The 27,824-nt window shown below is 45.5% G+C and overlaps 1 long non-coding RNA gene across 1 annotated transcript in view; it reads left to right on the forward strand.

Moving 5' to 3' along the window:
* The window catches only part of LOC137373119 (uncharacterized), a 65,528-nt gene extending 61,211 nt beyond the window's left edge, over window positions 1-4,317 (forward strand). Inside the window, exon 4 of the long non-coding RNA XR_010975589.1 lies at window positions 3,618-4,317. This is a non-coding gene — a long non-coding RNA (uncharacterized lncRNA). The remainder of the gene's footprint in view (window positions 1-3,617) is intronic.
* Window positions 4,318-27,824: the final 23,507 nt, after the last annotated feature.

Here is a 27,824-nt window from a genome sequence, read left to right on the forward strand (position 1 = left end):
ATTAATCCTGCCTCATTACACAATACCAAATTTAAGATAGCCTGTTCCCTGGTAGGTTCTGCAACATATTGCTCGAAGTAGCAATCCCGGAGGCACTCTACAAATTCGTCTTCCATGCTACCCTTGCCAATTTGAATTGTCCAGTCTATATGCAGATTAAAATCATCCATAAATCATCCACAACACCACAGTCACTCAAAGTATTTATGACAAGAGATGTAGAAATGGGAGTGTTGGACAAACTGTTCTAGCAGAATTTCCCCCAAATTAAGATGTTCAAGTGTCAGATCATGGGAAACTGCTAGAATCTATCATTAGGGACATGAAAGCAGAACACTTGAAGAATCATAAAAGCAAAATACTGCAGATGCTGGAAATCTGAAATTAAAAAACAAAGTGCTGGAAATACTCAGATCAGGCAGCAACTGTGGAGAGAGAAGCAGAATTAACATTTCAGGTCTGTGACATTTCATCAGATCAATTGTAAGGCAAAGAGGTTTAAGCGACTTCAGTGGGTCTGGACACTGTCCTGTGTGCACAATCCAAAACTCCCAACTTGGCCAGCAGGTTCATCATGTGATTAATCCCTTATTTGAGATCAACTGCTCCTGTAGTTTCTGGATTCCAAAGCTTTTGGTTAGGGGACGGGGTGTTGTGCTGTATCTTACACCAAAAAGATGTGGATCACTGTCACCCAGCCCAATCTCTGTTAATTGAATCAGTGAGCAATTCTTTTGTCTCTCCAAGCACTGTCTCTTAGTATGCAAATGTCCTGCAGCCAAGTGTCGGTGATCTCTTTTTAAACAAGTCATTTCTTCACTCCAGCAACACTTTAAAATTAATGTTAATATGACAAAATTAATAAGCCCCATTCTTGGCAGGTGGGGGGTCTTCATGAAAGTATATTTTCTCTTGTTGACAGCGTTGGTTGTGGCCTACACAGTGGTCCTTCACAGGCCTGTCATTAAAAGGGCAGTGGAACACCAAGTTCTGAAGCCAAACAAGCAGCTGCCCACACTTGCCAATTATCCTGATTTTGAATCCTGGAGATCCATAGTCTAATACAGTAAATGACAGCTTCCCCTTGCTTTGGACAGGAATCACCATTTATAGAACCCATTGTGAATTTGTTTGTCATTTTGGGAAAACCATTTTTTTTATTAGTGGCATCGAAATCTTTGAGAGGGAGACCCGGTGATGTGACCAAAGGGGAAACAGAAGGGGCTGAACTTTATCAGCCTTCAAGGGATGGGCAGGGAGGTGGAGGGGCCCATTAAATAGCGAGGGGATGTTTGCTTGTTGGAGGGCCCGTTGCCTTCCCAATGCCATTCAATTTTTTCAGAGGTTGGGGGGAAGGCCAAGAACAGTCTTTCCACCCAGTGACCATTGAGATCCGAAGTGGCCAATTAATGGTCACTTAAGGGCCTGCTCCTGTCACAGTTGGCATTTAACCAGCGGCTGGTGGGGGGTGGTGATTGGGGCTTCCGCCATATGGGGAGGCCATCCAGTCCTCCCTGAAGGCTGCAGGGGCCAATCTGTGGCCCAGGGATGGTCCCCAGCAACAAAGGTTGCCCTGACACCAACACCCCTCCCACCCCTCACCGGGGCATGCCTGACTGGCCAAGGTGAGCCAGCCCCACTTACCTGCAGTCTGGGGCTCCATGGCTAATCCTGGTCCCAAGCTTCCTGCAGTACCTGCAATGGCCACCACTCCCACTGGCATTGCTGTGGCGCTGAGCTTCCACCCAATCACAGGCCGGGATCTTGTCCCTTAAAGGGGACAGCAGGAAGTTAATAACTTGCCTACCGTTGAATTCGGATGGGGGTCCAATAAAGGGCCGAGGCAGGATTGTCCCTCCCGTCTTCTGGCACGTCGCCTGCAGAAATAAAATCCAGTCCGAGGAGTCAGTTGCATGGTCAAAGTTGGAGGAGAGGGGTTGCCTAAACTCCAGATTGATCTGGTCGCCACCCTGCTGACTGTGGCTGCAGATTGACCCGCTTGCAGCATAAATTCCTGGAGCCTAGTAGCTCGAAGGTCAGTGTGAACTCACAACATCCTGATCTTTACCATAGAGCCATTCCAGGAAGTAAGGGGTGACATCACTGAAGCTACTTCATACAGAAGGTGATGCGACACAAGGATCTCCAAGACACCAATAAAACTGGCATTGAGTGCCAGATGGTCCACCATAAACCTCCTTCACCTTTAGGTAAGATGTATATGATGTGTGATCATGTCAGTGAAAGAGCTCAAAGCACATCACTTCTAGAGTACATATTTATTTATTTAGAGATACAGCACTGAAACAGGTCCTTCGGCCCACCGAGTCTGTGCCGACCATCAACCACCCATTTATATTAATCCTATATTAATCCCATTACCCTCTCACATCCCCACCTTCCACCTGTACTAGGGTTAATTTATAATGGCCAACTTACCTATCAACCTGCAAGTCTTTGGCTGTGGGAGGAAACCAGAGCACCCGGCGAAAACCCACGAGGTCACAGGGGAGAACTTGCAAACTCCGCACAGGCAGTACCCAGAATCGAACCCGGGTCGCTGGAGTTGTGGGGCTGCGGTGCTAACCACTGTGCCGCCCATGAACATACAAAATTGATGGACAGGAAAGGACCAGCTAGTCCATCAAGCCTACCCCAAACACAGGATGCCTGGTCCATCGTGGTTAGATGCTTTGAAAGCACCCCACAGTTATATAACTTCCTGGGAGAGGCAGAAAACCATTATTCCCCGACTCCCTCAGGTAATTGAAAGCAGTCGAGGAGATCACATTGAAGCAGTGGCTGCTGTTACATAAACGAGTTGCAGCTAATCTTCCCCACCAATGTCAGACAGTGTGGTGAATGATCCATTCGCTTATTTTTTGATAGTATTTGTTGAGGGAGGAATCATAATGAGGACGGTGACAAAAACAACAATAGTGCTTTCATATGGTGCTTTTAATGTTGAAAAAAACATCCCAAGCTACTTCACAGAAGTGTAATCAGTCAACAATTAACATGGAGCTAAGGAAGGAGATAATAGTGTTTGTGACCTAACGAATGAGGCAGGTTTTGAGGAGGACCTTTCCCTCTGCTCCTGCATCCCCTTTAGAATTATACGCTTTAGTTTATATTGTCCTTTTGAAGTTCTACACATTATCCTCCTCACAGTTCACAAAGCTTCCTAGTTTCATCTGATCTGCAGACTTTGACTTTGTGCCCTGTACACCAAGGTCTAGGTAATTATTACATATCAGGAAAAGCAAGGGTCCCAACACTGATAACCTTCCTCTCGCCAAAATAAAATCCATTATCCACTGCTGTTTGTTTCCTGTCACTCAGCCAATTCCGTATCCATGTTACAACCTCTCTTTTATTCCAAGAGCTATAACTTTGCTCACAAGTCTGTTCTGTGGCACTGTATCAAACGCCTTATGGAAGTCCGTGTACACCAAATCAACTGCATTGCCCTCATCAACCCTCTCTGTTTCCTCCTCAAAAAACACAAGAAAGTTAGTTAAACCTGATTTTCCCTTAAGAAACCCATGCTGGCTTTCCTTAATTAACCCACATTTGTTCATGTGACAATTAATTTTGTCCCGAATTATTATTTCTAGATGTTTACCCACCGCCGAAGTGAAACTGACTGACCTATAGTTGCTGGACTTATCTTTGGAGCCTTTTTTGAACAAGGGTGAAACATTTGTAATTCTCCAGTCCTTTGAAACCGCCAATGAGTCTAAGCAAGACTGAAAAACTATGGTTAGTGCCTCCACAATTTCAACCCTCACTGCCCTTAGCACAATGAACTGTACACATGAATAGAGATCAGAGCTCAGGCTCTGGGTTGATTATCCAGAGATTTTTTCATGTCAGCTAAGTGACATATTGGATTTACCACCCTACAGGCTGGTGTAAAGATGGTTACGGTCATAAAACGTGTTCCAGTTGAAGCCTAGTGGATTATAAATCAGCCTGTAAAGCGTTATACTACCACACACTACTTCAAAAGGAAAAGTATGAAGATACAAAAACTATAATTTTAAGGATGCTGTAACTGATTTTCATGAATGCAGTTTCTTGGATTGTAGAGCTGGAAGCTTCAAGGCCCAAAGTTCAGGCGGGCCTGAGAGGGAGGAGACAGCAGCAGAGAAGTAGGGCAAATAGCGTTGGGCAACAGGCCTCATTTTTAGAAGCAGGTGTTGGTGACAACAGCAACTTGCATCTTTGAGATAGAACAGAGGGGTCAGTGTTAAATATCCCATAGCACCACATGTTTTGGAGACTGAATCCTCCCAGCTTAATCAGGGGCAAGTATCAATGTCCATCACCAAGAGCAGCTTGGTAGCAGCATTACTGGCCAAGTTCTAAAGGATATGGTTGCAAGTCTGGGCTTCACCAGGTGATGAGAACACCGTGAGGCAAAAGTCTACTTGACTTCGTCATCATCAGTCTACCTGTCGCAGTTGCATGTGTCCATAACAGCATTGATCGGAGACCTTGTGGAGTCAAAGTCCCACCCTCCATTGTGTTATGTAGTGCTATCAATGTGCGAAATGGGATATAATAAGAACACATCTAGCAGCTCAAAACTGGGCATCCATGAAGTGCTCAGGGCCAACAGCACAATCTGTAACCTCATGGCCCAGCATATCCCTCACTTTGCCTTTACCATCAAGCCAGGAGACCAAACCTGGTTCAATGAGGAGTATAGAAGAATATGCCAGGAGGAACACCAGGTGTACCTGAAAATGAGTTGTAACTTGTGAAGCTGCAACACAGGACTGAACAGTGGGAGCAGCATGCTTTAGACAGCAAAGCGATCGCACGATCAATGAATTCAGCCGTGAATGATGGTTGACAATTAAACAACAAGAGGAATCTCAGAGAACATTCACATCCTGAACGATGGCAGAGCCTACATGAGAGTGCAAAGGACAAGGCTGAAGATAACTGAAGCAATTACCACCATCTTCAGCCAGGAGAGCTGCGTGGATGATCCAACATGGCTTCCCCATCATCGCAGCTTTTCCAAAACTCTTTCATTCAAATCTGGTGAATCTTCATTTTTAGCACAAGAATAGTTTTTAATAATAATAATTCCCCTCCTTCTCAAAATTCCACCATCTCAGCCACACAGCCTTACCATTCCCTCCATCTCATGCCATACCAATTCCATGCCATTTTATCTTTCCCATGCCTTCCCTCTCATGATTCCCATGCTATTCCCATCCCATGCCACCCTCATTCAATTCCTTCTATCCCTCTCATGCCATCTCCATCCCTCCCATCAATCCCATCTCATCCCTTATGAAAACAATCTCTCCAGCCAGGGTAACTTTGTTGTGCTCCCTTACCTTCCACTGCTTATCTTCTCCCAAACCCCAGCCTGCCATCGCTGCAGCCACCAACAGTTGACAGCCTACGTACATCACGCACTCCAATCCTCTGCGTTCCCCATGTGCCTCTGTGTGCGACAGGCATCACCCACCAACAGAGGCCTGTGTTAAACTGAACAATCAAAATAGTCTGGATAGACAAAAAAAATGAGTATTATTGTAGGTGTACTTATATCTATGTGTTATTTGTGAATGCATTTTGTATATGTGTTTTTTTAGTTTCCAAGTGTTTGATTTTACCTGTCTGTATGTTGTTTATCAATATATTTCTCTCTGTGTTATTGCTCAGTCTCTCTATCAGTTGTAAATGTTGTTCTGTGAAGTTTGTTCCTCAATCATCCCCAGTTTAATCATTTCCCATGATTTCTGCACTGTCTTATATGCCACCTTTTCGTTCCAATTGATCTGGGCTGCTTCTCTTTTTAAGTTATTGAAATTGGCCCCAGTAACGATCATTTATCATTGACTGTCCCCTTTCCTTTTCAGTTTTTGTATCAAACCTAATTAGATTGTCATCTGGCCATTGAGTCTCATGCTCTAGAGAAAGCTGCAAACTGATTCCTCTTAAGAGATTTGACACCAATGTTGTGTTTAAACACTAAGGATCCAGTAGATCCCTGTCCATAATGCACCAAATCCCAGCCTGCTGCCTCCCTCTGACTCCCAGTCACTCACACGACCAAGCTCAGGCTGTCAACTGCAATCTTTGTCCTGGATTTAGTAGTGACAAATCTGTGGCCTATTCCCCGTGGATCTACAGGAGGTTCATGAAGCCTTTCTGGTCACATGATCAATCGGGGACAGGACAGAATGCAGCAGACTCGGAAAGGGAGGTATTTCAATGCCTGTCATAAATCCCAATATTTCAGAGCCCTTTTGTAAGATCGTGAGTGAGGGTGTCACTTGCGATAAAATGGTGTGAGTTTCAAAGTCGTGCGTGAGTGTGTGTGTGCGTGTTCATCAGGAGAAACTGCACTGTGTGAAGATCCACCAATAATTACAATGGCACAACAGAATATTTACTGCAACAAAATATTTATTTATTTACAATAATTTACAAATGTACAAATCATGTTAAGGGGAGGATCAGTTTGATGTTAAGAGGAGGAGTTGAAGGAGCATCGGGGCCTGGGTCTCTCCAGGCTTTATCCTGGGACTCGACAGCAGCAGTTGATTGCACAGTTCTTCCACCAGGTGGCGGTGGCCCACCGGCTGAGTCGGTAACATGCTGGCTGCCTCAGGAGGAAAGTTGAAAAGGCCTTTGCGTGATCTCAGAGCTGCTTCTGGTCATTGTTGAAAAATGATTCACAATCCGTGGCGTAGGAATTCACCCGTTGGGAAATCTTGAACCAACAGGCATGAAATGCGTCTGAGAAAGTCCATGTAACTCCAGCTGGGCTCCTCCAAATATCTTTCAGTTAAAGAGGATCCCTTCGCAGTTCCAATGATTGGGCAGGTCATCCACAGTGTTAAACTGCATGATCAGGTGATCTCCTCAACCAATCCATCGAAGTGCAACAACAAGTGCACCAGGTTGGAATGGACCTGCTGAGAGACAGAAGAGGTGGACCCTCCAATTCCGCACTTGGTCAAGTTCCCCAACACGTTGAATACTTCCACGTGCACTTTCTCAGACTTTGCCCTGAAGAATGGCTGAATTCTGATAAGGGTTGGATCCACAAAGAGCTGGATGGTGTTTGCCATTGGCTGGATTATGTTCTTACTCAGGCAGGACAGCACCACATGCGTTAGCAACTCCGAGTTCTGCTCATTCCCCAACAGGCTAATCATTGTGTCCATCACGCTCCAAGACTGTCTTTTAGCTCCAAAGTTAATATTTCTCAGGGCCCAGACACACAGCAACTGGGTAACAGGAGAGACATACAGCAAATACCTTATCAAACTGTTTACCACAGTGTCTGTGAGCTAAGGCCCTGAAACCAGTGGAGCTTTCAGCAGTTCACCGAAGAGGTGATTACTGTCACTGCCTGACAGTCTTGGAGCCTAATGATGTGAGAAGCCAGTTGATTCACAATATGAGGCAGACTGTAGCCAGCATGTTCTGCCATTGCTGTGGCCAACACAACGACCCCCTTGTCAAAGTGGCTCAGCTTCATCCTTTGGCGCCATCCTCCATTTCTATTCATGTTTTCAATGACGCCTCCATTTGTTGCTTGGCCTGGAAGGACCTTTAGTGTCTGTACACACTTCTTACACAAATCCCAACTTGATGATGTTTGAAATAGGGCTGCAAAATCTCTCTGCTGCAAATCAGTATCTGAACGATCGAGCAGAGAAATATTAACACAGCTGGTTAAGGGAATAATTAGGATACTGAATATCAGTGGGAATAATGTATTAACTGCCTCTGCCAGCTCAGGATTAGTTGTATTCTCACACAGCCCGCAGACAGCAACCAGTGATACAGCAGTCGAATAGGGTTTTCTGTCCCACTGATGGGGCAGGTTCTTTTCCCAGGTGTGTACACCAGCTCCTTGATAGTCCTGACTGCACATTTTGTGTCTTCGGCCACTGATCTTCACACTTCTCTGACAAATTTCTCCGATGGGATGGGGGAGATGAGGAGATGGGACACAACTGCTGCTACATTGTGCCAGGCCAAAATGGTGAAAATACATAGAACTGAACGTTTTACATCTTCATAAGGAACTGACTCCAACTCAACCCTCAGCATGTCTAGTATTTCTGAGACCTAGTCCCGCGGATTGCTGCCTTGCCTTTTAATGATTTTTATGAGCACAGCGGCTGCAAAGGAACAGCTGGGGTGTTGGTCAGACAGTCCTTTAAAGACCATGAGGAGCAGTTGCACAGCTGGTTATGGGGAAAATTCTTGGAAATTACCTTTGCGATCTGATGGTATTTTTGCAAGAGGACTGAAAGGTCATCGTTGTCTAACTGTTCTCTGAATGTGTTCAGATCCTCTAGCTGCTCCTGTTGCTGATCCAGATCGGTACCTTCATATTATAACTGAATGGACAGGATGGTGTACACAGAGACCAGGGCCATCTGTCACACAGGTAGCGAACTGTCTGCACAGCGCAGCATCAATCGTCCAATTAGAGTCCCCATAATATTTCCAGATGCACCGTTACTGACGTTGAGCTTCTTCAAGTAAACTTTCAGTAGCTCGAAGGTGGTTTGCATGGCTCCCTGTCGCTCATGGTCTTCAGTTGAAATGATCCCCTCGTCTACATGATGGATTGTATTTGATATATTCTGCTGAGATTTTTCACTTTTCTCAGCGATCCCTTCAAGGACAACTGTTAATAAATCTATTTTGATGTCTATTTTGGAACACATTCCACAGCCCACTGATTGAAAACAGATTCTGTTTGGTTGACTTCTTTTGGATTTCTTTTGAATCAATGATCTTCAAAGATTTGGATGTTTTTAACGCACTTGGCTTTACCTCTTCCTTCTTTGCTGTTGCAGTCACAAGGACACAGTTTTTCTCACTTTGCTGTGTTTTATACAGTCCTGCAGTTTCTCTAGTCATGGCTCTCATGTGAAGACAGGTTACATTACACTTCAGTTGTGATGTGGCCCTGGTTCTTGCACCCACATAGGACCTGCCACCTACGCGTGGCCATTTAAGATGGGTGATGGAGATTTAAGACCCAGACCTGAGATGTAGACCATAGGGACAAGGAAAATTCACAGCCCGTGGCAGCCATATTGGGACTGTAACCACTGTTAGGGAGTATCACTAAATAGGAAGGTAAGTAAAGAGAAAGGTAAGGTCTACAGTTTTTTCTAGTAAGTAGTGATTTTTTAGGGAATCAAGATCCCAAGTGTAAATAATCTCTAATTTATGAGTAATTTAAATGAGTAAATTAAGGGTAAGTCATGACAGGGCAGCTCGGCAGTGTGGAGTGCTTTTCCTGTGCAATGTGGGATGTCGGGAAGACTTCCATTGTCCAGGGTGAACTTGAGTGCAGGAAGTGTCTCCAGCTGCAGCTGCTCAAAATCGGCACTTTAGTTCTGGAGCAGCGGCTGGGGACACTGTCGAGCATCCGCGAGGCTGAGATCATTGTGGATAGCACGTACAGGGAGGTGGTCACACTGTAGGTAAAGACTGCTCAGGCAGAAAGGGAATGGGTGACCGCCAGGCAGAGTAGAAGAACTAGGTAGTGCAGGAGTCCCCTGGGTCCATCTCTCTCTCTAACAGATTTTCCGCCTGGATACAGTTGGGGGAGAGAGCTTCTCAGGGAATGCAGCAAGAGCCAAGTCTGTGGCACCACGAGTGTCTCAGCTGCACAGGAGGGGAGGAAAAAGAGCGGGAGAGCTATCATAAGGGGTAGAGACAGGTGTTTCTGTGGCCGCAAACCTGCCTCCAGGATGGTATGTTGCCTCCCTGGTGCGAGGGTCAAGGATGTCGCGGAGCAGCTGCAGGACATTCTGAAGGGGGAGGGTGAACAGTTAGAGGTCGTGGTTCACATTGGTACCAACGACATAGGTAGAAAGAGGGATGAGGTCCTGCAACAAGAATTTAGGGAGCTCGGTAGCAGATTAAAAAGCAAGACCTCAAAGGTTGTAATCTCTGGATTACTCCAAGTGGCACGTGCTGGTGAGTATAGGAATCGGAGGATAGAGCAGATGAATGCGTGGCTGAAGAGATGGTGCAGGAGATAGGACTTTAGTTTACCGGATCACTGGGTCTGTTTCTGGCGAAGGTGGGACCTGTGCAAGTCGGACGGGTTGCACCTGAACCGGAACAGGACCAACATCCTTGCAGGGAGTTTTACTAGTGCTGTTTGGGTGGGGGGGGTGGTGGTGGGGTGGAGCAGGAGGGGGTTGAAACTAATTTGGCAGGAGGATGGGATACAGAGTGGAGGTACAGTAGAGGGTGATGCACGGCCAAATATAGATGAGAAAATAAGTCAGTCTGGAAGGCAGAGCAAATATAGACCTGTCAAGGCACAAGCGAATAATGCAAGGCTGAATTGCATTTATTTTAACGCAAGGGGTCTGACAAGTAAGGCAGATGAATTGAGGGCATTGGTTAACACATGGGAATATGATATTATTGCTATCACAGAGACATGGTAGAAGGAAGGGCAGGACTGGCAGCTCAGTATTCCAGGGTATAGAATCTTCAGGCGTGACAGGGGAGGGTGTAAAAGAAGAGGTGGTATTGCACCGTTGATCAAGGAGTCAATTACTGTGGTAAGGAGGTATGATATCTTAGAAGGTTCCTCAACTGAGTCCATATGGGTAAAACTTAAAAACAAAAAGGGGGCAATCACTTGGCTGGGAGTGTACTACAGGCCTGCTAATAGTCAGGGAGAGATAGAGGAGCAGATATGTAGGCAAATCCCAGACAGGTGTAAAAATAATAGGGTAATAATAGTAGAGGATTTCAACTTTCCCAATATTAACTGGGATAGTCTGAGTGCTGAAGGCTTAAAAGGGGCGGAATTCTTAAAATGCATACAGGGAGCTTCTTGTGCCAGCACGTAGAAAGTCCTGCAAGAGAAGGGGCGGTATGGACCTAATCCTAGGGAATGAAGCCGGACAAGTGGTAGAATTGTCAGTGGGGCAGCATTTTGGGGATAGTGACCATAACTCTGTAAGATTTAAGGTAGTTATGGAAAAGGACAAAAACAGACCAGAAGTAAAGGTACTGAATTGGGGGAAGGCCGATTTCAGTATGATAAAACATGATCTGGCCAAAGTGGACCGGGAGCAGCTACTTGTAGGAAAATCTACATCAGACCAGTGGGAGTCATTCGAAAAGGAAATAGTGAGAGTTCAAGGCCAACATGTTCCCATAAAGCTGAAGAGTAGGATCAAGTCCAGGGAACCCTGGATGTCAAGGAATCTAGAGGATTGGATAAGGGAAAAAAAGGAGGCTTATGGCAGATTCAGAGGGCTGAAAACAGAGGAGGTCCGAGAGGAGTATAGAAAGTGTAGGGGGTTACTTAAAAAACTAATCAGGAGAGTGAAGAGGGGACATGAAAAAACACTGGCGGGCAAGATAAAGGAAAATCGCAAGGTGTTTTATAAGTGTATTCAGGGAAAGAGGATAACCAGGGAAAGAGTAGGGCCTATTAGGGACCAAAGTGGCAATCTGTGTGTGGAGCTGGAGAACGTAGGTGAGGTTTTAAAAGATTACTTTTCATCTGTGTTCACTATGGAGAAGGATGATGTAGGCGTCGAGATCAGGGAGGGGGATTGTAATATACTTGAACGAATTAGCAATGAATGGGAGGAAGTACTAGGGGTTTTCGCAGGCTTAAAAGTGGATAAATTCCCAGGCCCAGATGAGATGTATCTGGGCTGTTATGTGAGGCAAGGGAGGAGATAGCAGGGGCTTTGCCACAGATTTTAAAATCCTCCCTGGCCACGGGAGAGGTATCAGAGGATTGGAGGACAACAAATGCGGTACCATTATTCAAGAAGGGTAACAGGGATAATCCAAGTAATTACAGGCCGGTGAGTCTAACATCAGTGGTTGGGAAACTGTTGGAAAAATTCTGAGGGACAGGATTAATCTCCACTTGGAGAGGCAGGGATTAATCAAGGATAGTTAGCATGGCTTTGTCAGGAGGAGATCATGTCTAACAAACTTGATTGAATTTTTCAAGGAGGTGACTAGATGTGTAGATGAGGGTAAAGCAGTTGATGTAGTCTACATGGACTTCAGTAAGGCTTTTGCTAAGGTCCTGCATGGGAGATTAGTTAAGAAGGTGAGAGCCCATGGGATCCAGGGCAGTTTGGCAAATTGGATCCAACATTGGCTTCGTGGCAGGAGGCAGAGGGTGATGGTCGAGGGTTTTTATTTATTTATTTAGAGATACAGCACTGAAACAAGTCCTTTGGCCTACCGAGTCTGTGCCGACCAACAACCACCCATTTATACTAACCCGACAGTAATGCCATATTCCCTACCACCTACCTACATTAGGCAATTTACAATGGCCAATTTACCTATCACCTACAAGTTTTTGGCTGTGGGAAGAAACCGGAGCACCCGCGAAAACCGACGCGGTCACAGGGAGAGCTTGCAAACTCCGCACAGGCAGTAACCAGAATTGAACCCGGGTTCCTGGAGCTGTGAGGCTGCGGTGCTAACCACTGCGCCACTGTGCTGCCCCCTCAGTCACTCAGATCTCAGGTTACCATTGACCAGAAGCTCAACTGGACCAGCTGTATAAATACTGCAGCTATTACAGCAGGTCAGAGGCTTGGAATTCTGTGCTGAGTAACTCACCTTCTGACTCCCCAGGGCCTAACCACCATCAACAAGGCACTAGTCAGGAATGTGATAGAATAGTCTCCCTTTGCCTGGATGAGTGCAGCAACAACAACACTCAAGAGGCTCGATGCCATCCAGGACAAAAGCAGCCCGCTTGATTGGCACCTCATCCACCATCATAAACAAGTGGCAACAGAGTGCACCATACACAAGATGCACTGCAGCAACTCGCCAAGTCCCTTCAAAGGAAAAATTCTCAATTCCTCTGGTTCATTTGCCAATTATCTTAAACTTTACAATCATAAGAAAATTTGGAAACTCTTTTCCCTGAATACTGTTTGCTCCTCTAAAATCCGAGCACATCAACTGAAGGTGATCAGCTCAGCAGTGGTGAAAATTCTTTTGTGCCCTGACTGAGTTCTAAACAGTGACCCCAATTCACCATTTGAGAAGCACATAAACTGGCAAACAAATCTACCAACATCTAGAGCACAGGAAGGTAAAGAATGCAAAGTGGTGGAAAAGGAGGGGGAGAAACCAAAGGCTCATCACTGATGGTGTTTAAAATGTTTTTCAATTCTGTTACTGCAGAATGGATTTGTCGTATCTTGCATATTTCAGTGTTAAGCAGACATTTATTTAACCAAGATCTGGACAACAGATTTCCCAGAATAGCTTCTTTTTTTGCACTCGTTTCATAAACTCTGATTGTCATTAAGCCCATTTTAAAACCCTCTTTTATTGAAAATAACCTTCCCCCTCAGACATTTACACATCCAGGGTATAATTTGTTGCAGGTAGCTCCAACCTCCACATAGAGACTCACACTGAAAGTCTCTGTCACTCTTCAATACCTGATAATACCTGATCATTGTTGTAAACCATTCACTGAACATTTCAAACTTTGCATGATTTACATTAAACACTGCGTTGGCATGGGGCCAAGATCATTTAGATATTTTGTGAAAAATTAAGCAAAGATACTGCCACATGGTTGTGGATTTGAGTTCCAAGGTTCTATTCCAAACCAGCAGATGGAGTGCTTCACCATGCTGGGTATATTCATTTTGACAGGAGTGGGGCATAGTGTGGATGTAAATAAGGGGACTGGCAATAACTGCCTTCCCTTTCTGCAAAGATACAACCTACTGTCTGGTCACAGGATGTTATCAAGAGGAGTCATAAAACCATACAGAACCTAAATCATTCAATTCATGAGGCTGCAGGAAGGTTGTGCAGCAGAAAATAATTCTACCCAAAAAGTATAATTTCATACAGTCTGTATCAAATTTCATCTGCCACATGACTGACCACCAGGCTATCTATGTCCTCTGGAAGTTCAACAACATCCTCCTCACAGTTCACATTACTTCCAAGTTTTGACATCTGAAAATCTTGAAAATTGTGTCCTGTGCACTCAAGTCAAGATCATTAATATAGATTGAAAAGCAGTGGTCCTAATACAGATCCCTGGGGAACCCCAGTATATACCTTCCTCCAACCCAAAAAAACAATCGTTCCCCATGACTGTTTCCTGTTACTCAGCCAACTTTGTATCCATTCTGTCACTTCCCTTTTATTCCATGGACTTCAACTTTACTGACAAGCCTGTTTTGCAGCATTTTATGAAACGCGTTTTGAAAGTCCATGTACACCACATCGACCGCAGGACCCTCAGCAAAAAACTCAGTCAAGTTAGTTAAACATGATTCAGTCTCAACAAATACATGTTGGCTTCCTTAATTCATCCACATTTGTCCAAGTGATTGTTAATTTTGGCCTGGATTATCGTTTCTAAAAGCTTTGCCACCACTAAGGTTAAACTGAATGGTCTGTAGTAGCTGTATTTATCCAACATCCTTTTTTAAACAAGGGTACAAGGTTTGCAGTTCTCCAGTCCTCTAGCACCACTCCTGTATCAAAGGAGGATTGGAAAGTTATGGCCAGTGCCTCCGCAATTTCCACTCTTACTTCCCTCTGTATCCTCAGATGAATCTGATCTGATCCCGGTGACTTATCAAGTCTTTCTAATACCTCCTTATCAATTTGTAGCCCATTCTGTATCTCAGCTACCTCCTCTTTCACTATTACTTTGGCAGCATCTTCCTTGATAAAGACAGATGTAAAGTCCTTATTTAGTACCTCAGTCATGCCCTCTGCCTCCATGTGCAAATCTCCTTTTTGATCCCGAATTGGCCCAACCTCTTCTTTCAGCACCCTTTTCTTATTTATATGTCTATAGAAGACTTTGGGTTCCCCTTTATCTTAGCTGCCAGACTCTTCTCATGCTTTCTTTGTTGCTCTTATTTCTTTTCTCGCTTTCCTACTGAACTTTCTATATTTAGCCTGGTTCTCCCTTGTATATCAACCTGCAATATGCTTCATCTTACCATGTCCCTTTCATCATCCAGGGAGCTCTGGCTTTGTTTCAACTACCTTGCCCCCTGTGGGAATGGACCTCCATTGTATCTGAACATTATTCTCATTAAAGATTTGGGTGGCACAGTAGTGCAGTGGTTAGCACTGCAGTATCACAGTTCCAGCAACCAGGGTTCAGTTCTGGGTACTGCCTGTGCGGAGTTTGCAAGTTCTCCCTGTGACCGCGTGGGTTTCCGCCGGGTGCTCCGGTTTCCTCCCACAGCCAAAGACTTGCAGGTTGATAGGTAAATTGGCCATTGTAAATTGCTCCTAGTGTAGGTAGGTGGTAGGAGAATGGTGGGGATATAGTAGGGAATATGGGATTAGTGTAGGATTAGTATAAATGGGTGTTTGTTGGTCGGCACAGACTTGGTGGGCCAAAGGGCCTGTTTCAGTGCTGTATCTCAAAATAAATAAATAAAATAACTCATTGTTGACAGGTTTTGTCTGCCAATCTTTAGTTCCAATTCAACTGGACCCCAGATCCATTCTCACCCTATTGAAATTTGCCCTTCCCCAATTCATTATTTTTACTCTGGATTGTTCCTTGTCTTGTTCCCTAGCTAACCTAACACTTATGTACTATGATCATTGTCTCCTGAATGTTCCCCGAATGACACTTGCTCCACTTGACCCACTTCATTCCCTAGAACCAGATCCAGCAATGCCTTCTTCCTCATTGCACTGGAAACATACTGATCCAGAACATTCTCCTGAACACACTTCTGAAACTCTCTGCCCTTTTTTGTTATTACTATCACAGCCTATATTAGGATAATTGAAATCCTTCATTAAAACTACGGTATAATTCTTGCACCCCTCTGTAGTTTCCTTGCAAATGGGTTCCTCTATATCATTCCCACTGCTTGGTGGTCTGTCGAATACACCCAGCAGTGTAATGGTAGCTCAGTTGATTCTTAGTTCTAACCAAATCGATTCTGCCCTTGGCCCCTCTTGGACATCCTGTCTCTTCAGTATTGTAATATTCTCCTGAAATCAATACTGTCAGCCCTCCTCCTTTTCTTCCTTCTTTGTAGTATGGAAACAACTGGTCAGCATTTGGCAGCCTTGATGGTTGAATGGTACAGCACACAAGGTGTCCATTCTACAATTCTTTGACATCACATCCTGTGGAGAGCAGGAGTTCTTACACAATAAATCAACAATGGATCTATTCCCAATTTTTCCATCTCCATCCACAGATGCTAAGGCCCAGCTTTCATGCCGATTCAAATCAATCAGGTACAGATTAGGATCTAAATCTATGGAACAATCAGGGAGAGGGGAGGAAGCCAGCAACGACCCTTCAAACAAAATTTAAAATGGCAGCCGCATTTCACACACAGAAATTATATAAAACCATTTGTTTTATGACCGTTTAAATACATTTGAGCCCTTTAACCCAAACCTTGATAAAATCTAATATGTCAGTTATCCCAGCTAATTATTTCCTTGCTGTCTCATGGGTATATTCCTCCTCTCCAAGCTCTAATCTAGTCCAGTTCAGCATGCTTCACTTCCAGTCTTGGAATATCTGCCTGACACCAAATTAAATTCAGAACCCAAATTGAACCATTCTAAGTTAAACATAACTTTAATATTTGGCTGTTTTATATTTGCCAGGATTTATTGGCATGGGTGGTGGTGATGGTGATGGTGGGGTCGGGGTGGAAAGAAGAAAGAATGAACCACTGCACAAGTACTGAAACAGATTCCCAAACTTTGGCCCTAAGTTCAACTCTCTCAACTTTCAAAAAACCTCAAACTCTTTATGAAGCACTGCCCATTCAATGCGCATCGCAGACACAACTTAACGTTTGATCGAGAACACCAATGTAGCAAGCATTTCTCATAATGCACATCCTCCAATTATCACCAAAGCTTAATACATATTTGCAATTATGGGCTGTTTCTAGGAAAGATATTTTGATGCATTTTCTTTCCTTCCTCTCCAATATTTCTGAGTTTAGTTCATAGGCTGTACACACCAGAATAATCCTGGGTTTAATCCCAAGCTTCTACTCAGATAACTGACCTGATCCAGGGCACTAAAATGACCTCAGCAATCTTGGTGAAGAGCAAAAACTTAACCAGGTTCCTGTTAATCTCTGATGATTTATGCAGAATTGCATGGATGTGATGCTGCCTGCTGTCGAATACCATTGAAAGCTTTTAACTATCACAATTTGAACATGAGTAACCATTACTTGGACAAAGTACTTGACTTCATGAATTCAGGAGCCAGATGGGCAAGTTAGATTATGGCACAATGCAAAACATTCAATGGCAACAGAATGGGAGTTCAACCAAAGCCAGGATACCAGGAACATGTCACAATCTGGATGTATGATTGCACTAAATGGTGATTTATTTTTTCAAACTTTCACAAGAAGTTCACAGGACACCGCAGTGAGACTGGCTTGGCAAGATCGGATGGACAAAAAGCAAGGGGGAAGGAGGAGGGAAACCCATTTCTTTTACACTGGCTGTATAGTCCAGAATTGTCAACTTGAGGTAAACAACTCAAAACCTTGATATTGAAATTCAAGCAATTTTCTGTTGAAGAGTTTTGGATGTTTTGTGCTGATACAATTTTTTTTTAATTCTCTGATCTCTCGGAATAATGTAAATATTAGAGAGGCAGTCAATGTTTAATGTGATTGCTATGGTCTGGCAGGGTGTTCACTGTACTGCTATGGGATGCCTTCATGAGGAAGTTCCTATATAAATTTACAGGAACTGCTGGCTCTCCAGCAATTTCCTTTCACATTATTGTATTCTGAATTTTTTTTTTATTTGCAAAATATACTTTATTCATAAAAATCTGTAAAATTACATTACCAGTTTCTAACAGCACCAAGTCAAAAAATACAAACCGTGCAAAAGAGGTCCGTTGCTTCATTACAATCATGAGTTGCCTCACAGCCCTTCCATTTCACATTTGTCATGCCAATTACATTTTGACATTTTACAGCAAATGAAAATTTTCCCGATACAGTTCGAGGGGTTTTCCATGGATCCAGCCCCTCAGTTCAGCTTGGTGGGGGGACCTTACACTGTGGTCTTTCCCCATTGAGCCTTTGCTGCGGCTACCCCAAGCTTTAGTGCGTCCCTCAGCACGTAGTCCTGGACCTTGGAATGTGCCAGTCTGCAACATTCGGTCGTGGACAACTCTTTGCGCTGGAAGACCAGCAGGTTTCGGGCAGACCAAAGGGCGTCTTTCACCGAATTGATAGTCCTCCAGCAGCAGTTGATATTTGTCTCGGTGTGCGTCCCAGGGAACAGCCCATAGAGCACAGACTCCTGTGTTACAGAGCTGCTTGGGATGAACCTCGACAAAAACCACTGCATCTCTTTCCACACCTGCTTTGCAAAGACACATTCCAGGAGGAGGTGGGCGACCATCTCTTCCCCACCACAGCCACCGCGGGGGCATTGCGCGAGGGGGGCGAGTTTTCGGGCATGCAGGATGGATCCAACGGGGAGTGCTCTTCTCACCACCAGCCAAGCTACATCTTGGTGCTTGTTTGAAAGTTCTGGTGATGAGGCATTCTGCCAAATGACTTTGGCAGTCTACTCATTCTGAATTTTTTTTTTATTTCCAAAATATACTTTATTCATAAACATCTGTAAAAATTACATTGCCAGACAGTTTCCAAACAGCACCAAAAAATACAAACATTGCAAGGGAGATCAGTTTCCTTCAATACTGTCATGAGTTCCTTCCCAACCCTTCCTTTTCACAATTGTCATGTCAATTACTGTTTTACATTTACAGCAATTGAGAATATTAACGATACAGTTCGAGGGGTTTCCCATGGATCCAGCCCCTCAGTCCAGCTTGGTCGGGGAACCTTACACTGTGGTCTTTCCCCATTGAGCCTTTGCTGCGGCTGCCCCAAGCTTTAGTGCGTCCCTCAGCACGTAGTCCTGGACCTTGGAATGTGCCAGTCTGCAACATTCGGTGGTGGACAACTCTTTGCGCTGGAAGACCAGCAAGTTTCGGGCAGACCAAAGGGCGTCTTTCACCGAATTGATCGTCCTCCAGCAGCAGTTGATGTTTGTCTCGGTGTGCGTCCCTGGGAACAGCCCGTAGAGCACAGACTCCTGTGTTACAGAGCTGCTTGGGATGAACCTTGACAAAAACCACTGCATCTCTTTCCACACCTGCTTTGCAAAGTCACATTCCAGGAGGAGGTGGGCGACCGTCTCTTCCCCACCACAGCCAACGCGGGGGCATTGTGCGGAGGGGGCGAGACTTCGAGTGTGCATGAAGGATCTGACGGGGAGGGCCCTTCTCACCACCAGCCAAGCTACGTCTTGGTGCTTGTTTGAAAGTTCTGGTGATGAGGCATTCCGCCAAATGACTTTGACGGTCTGCTCGGGGAACCATCCGACAGGATCCACCGTTTCCTTTTCCCGTAGGGCCTTGAGGACATTCCGTGCAGACCACTGCCTGATGGACCGGTGGTCAAAGGTGTTTTCCCGCAGAAACTGCTCCACGAAGGATAGGTGGTACGGCACCGCCCAACTGCACGGAGCGTTCCGCGGCAATGTGACCAGGCCCATCCTTCGCAACACCGGGGACAGATAGAACCTCAGCACGTAGTGACACTTGGAGTTTGCGTACTGGGGATCTACACACAGCTTGATGCATCCGCACACGAAGGTGGTCATCAGGATGAGGGCCACGTTGGGTACATTTTTCCCGCCCTTGTCCAGAGATTTGAAGATCGTGTCCCTCCGGACCCGGTCCATTTTAGATCCCCAGACGAAGCGGAAAATGGCTCGGGTGACTGCCACAGCGCAGGAGTGGGGTATGGGCCAGACCTGCGCCACGTAGAGCAACAACGTGAGCGCCTCGCACCTGATGACCAGGTTCTTACCCACAATGGAGAGAGATCGCTGCCCCCACATGCCCAACTTTTGTCGTACCTTGGCTACTCGCTCCTCCCATGTTTTGGTGCACGCCCCGGCCCTTCCGAACCATATCCCCAGCACCTTCAGGTAATCTGACCTGACGGTGAAGGGGACAAAGGATCGGTCAGCCCAGTTGCCAAAGAACATGGCCTCGCTCTTGCTGTGGTTAACTTTGGCACCCGAGGCCAGTTCGAACTGGTCGCAGATGCTCATCAGTCTGCGCACGGACAGCGGATCCGAGCAGAAAACGGCGACGTCATCCATGTACAGGGAGGTTTTGACCTGAGTGCCTCTGCTGCCTGGGATTGTCACCCCTCTTATGCTCGCATCCTTCCTAATAGACTCAGCAAAGGGTTCAATACAGCAAACAAACAAGACCGGGGACAGAGGACAGCCCTGTCTGACTCCAGATTTGATCGGGAAACTTTCCGATTCCCACCCGTTGATTGAGACTGCGCTACTGATGTTTGTGTAGAACAGTTGGATCCAATTGCAGATTCCCTAGTCTACTCATTCTGAATGAAGCATACTTTAGTCACACATTGGGCTGAACTTACTTTCTGATTCCGGCACTTGTTTCAGGAGACCTTTGTTTGCCGTATTCCTCACAGTCACACTTTCCATACCTGCAATTGGTCATAAAGGATAAATTGTCATTTTAAACAAGGATTTGATCCATAATTGGCTGTCAAACATTTTTTAAAAACCCTGACGCTGTAGATTCAGTAATTGGCTGGTTTTGTTAAAACTTTTCACTTTAACTTCTATTTAGCATGTTGCAATACTATCTTGAAATGTCATTAACTTTACACAGTTTTTACATGATTATGTGCCTACTCTGCTTGCACCTGTTTGCCCAATGATACACAAATCTTCATGAAAAGATATTTGTGCAAAACCTTGTGGGGAGAGAGGAGTGGGGTGTAGCATGGATCATTTTCAATCTTAGAATTATAGAATCGTACAGTATAGGAGGAAACCATTCAGCCGACCGTACTTGTGCCCGGCTCTTTGATACAACTAACCAATTAGTCTCACTCTGTCCCACACATCTACAATGTTTTCCTTTTCAACAATGGATCCAATTCCCTTTTGGAAGTTACTGTTCGTTCTGTTTCCATCACTCTTTCAGGCAGTGCATTCCAGATCACTAGCTCGCTGCTTAAAAGAACATTTTTTATCGCTTGTGGTTCTTTTGCCAATTATCTTAAAGTATAGAATCATCAGGTTGGGAAACTCTTCCTACCTAAACACAGTTCACTCCTCGAAAGCCTGAGAAGATCAACTGAAGGTTATCAGCTCGGCAGTAGTGAACATTCTTGTGTGCCCTGAATGAGTTCTGAACCGTGACCCCAATTCACATTCGTGAAGCACATAAACTGGCAACCATTCTACAATTGAGCACAAAAAGGTAAAGAATTAAAAGGGTGGAAAAGATGAAGGAGAAACTAAAGGGCCTGATTTCACAGCGCCCCCTGACGTCGGGGGTCATGGCAGGTGGGGCCATAAAATACCTCTGGTGGAGGCTCGCCACAGGCCTCGACACCGGGAAAGCCCGGCCCAATATTGCCAGCGGCGTTGAGGCCTCGTGGCAGCAGCCCCCACCCCCACCCACCAGTCAGCAAAGGGACCAAAATTTAAATATGTTAATTTAGTAAAATTAATGAATTAAATACTTAACACTCCCGCTGTCCGTCCATATTGGAGCCGGATTCCGGCACTCCCGCGCCATTGGATCTCCATCTGGTGATATAAGGTGGTACACTGGTGGGGGCGGGGAGCAGGTACATTTCTCAGTGCAGGACGGTGGGGTGGGGGGGGGGTTGCGGAGTGGGGTAAAACTAATTTCATTGGTCTGGGGGTGACGGGAAGGGGTAAAGTTTAAAGTTGATAAACTTTGCAGGTGGGAAGGTTGGGAGCACAAGGTAAGTGTTTCATGGGGTGGGGGAGAGGGCAGGTAATGAATTTCATGGTCATTGGCAGGGCGGTGGGAGAGGGTCGGGATAATGTTATTTAATTTTTTACAATCATTGTCCTTTAAATATTTAAATTAAATGAAAGTGCAGGAAGCCCTTTAAAAATGGCGTCGGTGCCTGCACAGTGGCGCCTGATGCCATTGTCGAGGATGGAATGCCCGCCATTTAAATGACCGCTGCCTTTAATATTGCACCGGCTCTGCGTCGAGTGATCCACGCGGGCAGCCAGCCATAGTTTACGTCGGCCGCCTATCTCGGTGGCAGACATGGAAAATTCAGTCCAAAGTCTAATCACTGATGGTGTTTAAAATGTATTTGAACTGCTGCAGTTGCAGAATTGTTTGTTGTATCTTGCTATTTCAGTCATAAGCAGACTTTATTTAACCAAGATTTTGTGAACACATTTCCCATAAAAGCTTCTTTCTTTGCACTCAATTTCAGCACTTTGATCGTCTTTAAGCCCGTTTTAAAGCCCTCTTTTACTGAAAATAACCTTCCCCCCCTCAGACATTTACACATCCAGGGTACAACTTGTTGCAGGTAGCTTCAACTGACACATACAGCCTCACACTGAAAGCCTCTGTTACTGTGTTAAACTTTAACACAGGTGCCAGATCATTATTCACTGCACATTTCAAATTTTGTATGATTTGCACTCAACATTGCGTTGGCATGGGACCAAGATCAATTAGATATTTTGTAAAAGATTAAGCAAAAACATTGCCACGTGGTTGTGGATTTGAGTTCTGAGGTTATGCTTTATTCTATTGTACCGTAAACCACTAGATGGAGTGCCTCAGCATGCTGGGTGCCTCCTTCTTTGGGGGGAGACAGGTGTGGGGGGGATGTCGGGAGGTGGGACATGGGGGGCTGGCAATAACTGGCGTGCCTTTTTGCAAAGATACAACCTACCAGCTCGTCACAGGATGTTATCAAGAGGAGTTATAGAACCACGCAGAACTCAAATCATTGAATTCATGAGGCTACAGGAAGGTTGTGCAACAGAAAATATTTCCTACTGGAAATGAAGGAGGAAACACTGGGCTGAATTTTAATAGCTTGGCGCTGTTCTCGGCAGCAAGCTTCGAAAAGTGCGCGGTGCACGTGTGGGACGTGCGCTGTGGAACCGCCACGATGCTTTGCACGGCAGCTCATTAACATGGAGTGGGCGGACTGCCCACCCCTGATGATGTCGAGGGGGAGGGTGCTTCATTGCCAGCAATGGTATCCGGCACCACCGTGCAGGCGCCGGCACCATTTTTAAAGTGCAAAAATGCCTGACAGGTCATTTACATCTTTATAAAAATAAAATTGTAATCTCACTTTGAATCCTCTCTCCAACCACCCGCCCACCGACCCACCCCCCCCCCCCCCCCGCCACCACAATGAGTACTCAATATATAAATTGCTTTGTCCCACCGCCCCCCCCCCCAAACAAGCTTTTATTCTGATGCCGAACTTTCCCCCCTGAACTTCGTTACCTTTGAAGTTCGCTCCCTTCCCACCATCCCCTCAGCCAAGAGTAGGAGGTTTTCCCACTCGAACTCCCACCTGCCCTGAAAATTTCACTCCTCCCCTCTCCACAGCTGTGTTATGCCTCGGATCTCCGCTCCGAAGGCGCAGGACCTCTGGCATCCGGCTGGAATATTGGCATGGGACAGCCATCACGATGAGTTATAATTCTTTAATTATAATTTATTTACAGATGCAGTTTTTTTGCCGAGCGGCGGGGGCCCTGAGGCTTCGCCATTGCCAGTAAAATGGGGCAGGACCTTTCCAGGGTCGAGGCCCGTGGCGGGACTGTCTCGGAAGGATTTTCTGGCACCCCCTGCACCCCCGCCACGACCCCTGATGTTGTGGGGCGGGGGGGGGGGGTGGTCAGTAAAATTCAGCTCGATGGGCCCAAAACATTCACAAATTTTCCTCTTTAAGAAGTACCTTACACAAATGCTTGAGAATATAAAAGAAAGTCACAGAATATGAGATTTTAACATTTTTCCACATTGAACACTAGAATTGTCGTCACTTGATTGCGAATTTGGGTAAAAACGTAAGTACGTGCAAAGACCAACTGTAGTGGGCACAATCTTTTGTTAGCCTTCAAATAACTTCTGTCTAACTGAGTCTACAGCCTGGAATGTACCAATGTTTGTTGCAAGGCATCAGTAAGGAATGGACTGTACGTCATTTCACTAAAGAGCAATGAAGGAAGAAGTGTTTAGATGGTATTGTACCAGGAGAGCTTCCAGCAGCAAAGCATTGCCCTTCTTATCAAGAACTGGGAGGGACACCCAGCCCATGAGCAGTGAACTTGGACACTTCCAGTAGATGGTCTTCAGTAATTCCTATCCAGATTGGCAGATTCATGATATGAAAATAACCTGACTGAAGAATCCTGTCATTGCCATTAAACAAAGATTTTTTGCTCTCACCTGTCCAGCAGCAGATCCAATACAGCTTCTGGAGAAGCAAATGCTCGGTACGTTAACAAAAAGATTCTGGTGTAATTAGAATCACCGTCTCCAGAAGCTGTCAACAAATTGTTTCCAAGTTGTTGTAACGTGTCGGCCTTTATTGCACGGATCTTTTTTGTTGACTGACTGCTGGTGTGACCTGGAGGAACTTGGTCTCCTTCAACCTACAGGGTGTTGAAAAACAAATTCGTGCAATGCAACAAAAGATATCGCAACAACAACTTGTATTTCTATAGCATCTCTGACATAGTAAAAACATTCCAAGGTACTTCACAGGAGTGTAAACAGGCAAAAATTGACAGCAAGCCACATGAAGAGGTAATAGGACACATCACCAAAAGCTTGGTTAAAAAGATCGATTTTGAGGAGTGTCTTACAGGAGAAGAGAGGTGGAGAGGCAGAGAGGTTTTGTGAGGGAATTCCAGGGCTTTGGGACAAGGCAGCTGAAAGCATGGTCGCCAACAATGAAATTCAGGGATGCACAAGAGGCCAGAATTGGAGGAGCATCACATACCTGTGTGTTTCAGAGCTGGAGGAGGATATAGAGATAGGAAGGAAATCCATCAGAATATGGACCCTTTCACTCTTACTGGAAAGGAACTGGTCATTTCATGTATTAGTGAAATGATCGCCTTTAACAGTTAAAGTTGAAACATTGCAGACACACGATTGGTTTGCAGGTGATTGCATTTCTTTGTACTCAAGTGCACCAACAGCTCTCGGTTAACTCCCAGTAACTGTCAACATTATCCTTTTAAAAACAAAAAACAAACAGCTCCCCTCTTGAGACAGAACAAGAATATCCCAGGCTCAAAGCTGTTCAGTTGGAGCAGGAATAGCAGTATTACAATTAACTTCAGGAATGGCGGGGGGAAGGGGAGGGGGAGAAAGAGCAGCTCGAATTCATAGTGATTGCAATCCAGCAATTCTCTCTGAAAAGTATGCATTTTCATAAGACAAGTCCAGGATTGGACCTGCTGCAATACCCCTGCGCCCCCACCTGGTTGAATGGACTGTCAATGCTGTATTCAGGCTGACACCTGGATGTGGTACCAGTGGGTAGTTTGCCTGTGGTACATCCAGGGAGGGGGAATTTAATTTCAACATTAAACTGTACGTTGAATTCCAATCATCTTCAAAATCCTATTATTGTCCTTAATTTTTTCATTGAACAGTGATTTCAAGAGAATTGATCTGCAGGGGGAGTTACTACAGGTGATAATGTGGAAATGGAATTAACATTGGAGTCAGCCAGCCATTAACCTGGGATGACTCGACTTTTCATGTTAGTTCAGCTCTCACACAGTAATGCCCACCAACATCTCCCAGCTAGCTCCTCCATGTCAGCAAGCAACAGAAAGACAGAAAATTCAAAATTTGTGATTTACTTCAAATCCATCCTTACTTTCTTGTGTTTCTTTCAACAAAACTACTGTTCTGCTACCTTGGGTCCACAGTGACAGAGAATCTGTCCCTTGATGCAGAGCTTGATACACGTATAGGGAAAGCAGCTACCACCTTTTTCCGACTTGCGAAAGGCGCATAGAGTAACACCAAGCTGACACATAGGACCAAGCTCATGGTGTATAAGGCCTGTGTTCTCAGCACCTCGCTGTATGGCTGTGAAACATGGGCAACTTACATCTACCAGGAAAAGAAGCTCGATAATTTCCATCTTCACTGTCTGTTGTGCTTTATGGATATTTCCTGGCAGGACAAAAATCAGTCCTCTCAAAGGCAGTGCTCCCAAGTGTGTTGGCACTAATCAAACAAAGGCAGCTTCGGTAGATCGAACAAGTCCGCAGGATAGAAGACGGTCGCATACCCAAGGACCTTCTGTATGATGAGGTAGCCGGGGCCAGACGACCAGTGGGGCCCCCGAAGCTCTGCTCCAAGGATACGTGCAAGCGTGAATTGAAGGCTCTAAATGTTGACTATCGCTCTTGAGTCAGTAGTTGGTGAAAGAGGGAAATGGCGACACATCCTGTGGACTGGTGTGCACTACCATGATGGCTAGTTGCTATGGTAGCGTGGCAACAGGCGCCAACGTCAAAAACAACAACTCAGAGCATCACTTGACAGCTTCACCTGCAACACTTGTGGCAGAACCTGCCTCTTAAGGAATGGCCTTCAGAGCCATCAACAAAGGTGCACCAAGAGAAGACGCCCCACTTAAATGGATTGTTTGCTGTATGTCCATCATCTTTCATAGATGGAAGGATGCCAACAAGCAAAAAGAAAGGAGAACTGGTCCTGAAAACCTGAAAGCTCGAGGCAGTTTATTAAACCAGGAATTATTGTGCATTGCAGTGTAGTTCGCCCTCTGCAAAAAAAAACAGCTTTAACTAAATCATACCTCTTCCTCAAGTCAATAAATGCTTTACACCACCTGATTAATCACAGATCACTTGCCAATAGTAATACACATATTGGGCTGAATTTGTTCTGCTTCCGATGTCAGGCTCCGTGGTGGGGGGGGGGTGGTGTTGGGGGGTGAAAGATTGTGGCAGTAGCGGCCTGCCATGGAGCCCAATGCCGGCATTGCTGGGCCCGATCTTCCCGGCGGCGGCAAAGCTCCCTGGTGGCTCCTCCACCGCTCGGTGACAAGACCCTGCTTTAAATACTTAAATAAAGCTCATGTATCTATTTAAATACACTTCCCCACCATCTTACCCTTGAATCTGGATCTTCTGTGTGATGGGAGGCACTCTTCGGCCTTCACTTTCCTGAAGACGGTGCCACCAAGGTGGGAAGGGGGAACTCAGTATTTTTAATGTAGCTGGGGAGGGTTGTGGGGGTGGTTGGTGAAGGGATGACCGCTGCATTTTGTGCAGTTGCAGGGCAGGTTGGGGGGAGCTGGGAAGGGTGAAGTTAGCAATTTGTGCAGTTTGGGGGTGGGGGGGGGGGAAGTGGTGAACTATGAACTTTGTGCACTTGTTGGGGAAAAGGGGTCAACTGCAATTTTGGTGTGGGGGGAAAACAGGACAAACATTTATTTTTGGTGTAGAGTGGGGGGCAGGGGTTTAACTCTGCAGTCTCTGAGCAGGGCTGGCAACCCTTTAAAAATGGCGCCAGTGCCTGTGCAGAGATAGATGACGCCATACACGGTGTCGCCAAGGCTGGCTCCGCCACGTGATTGGGGGGGAGGGGGGATGGCCACCTTGCATATTGTAATGAGCCACCAGGCTGAAGATCGCTTTGGTGTGGTGGCACGTGGCCCATCCATGCCAGATGCATTTTTTACGCCCACCACCACTCCTGGCAGTGGGGAAACAAAATCCAGCCCATTTCTTCCTGTAACTTGCACTTTTACTCTTGAGTAATTAGTCTTGTATTTCATAGTAGACTTTCAATCAGCCTCAGTTTCTGTTTAAACTATTTCATCACACAGGGTCAGCTGAAACGCAGGATCATACAA

This window comes from Heterodontus francisci, chromosome 8 (genome assembly GCF_036365525.1).
Source record: "Heterodontus francisci isolate sHetFra1 chromosome 8, sHetFra1.hap1, whole genome shotgun sequence".
NCBI classification, from domain to species: domain Eukaryota; kingdom Metazoa; phylum Chordata; class Chondrichthyes; order Heterodontiformes; family Heterodontidae; genus Heterodontus; species Heterodontus francisci.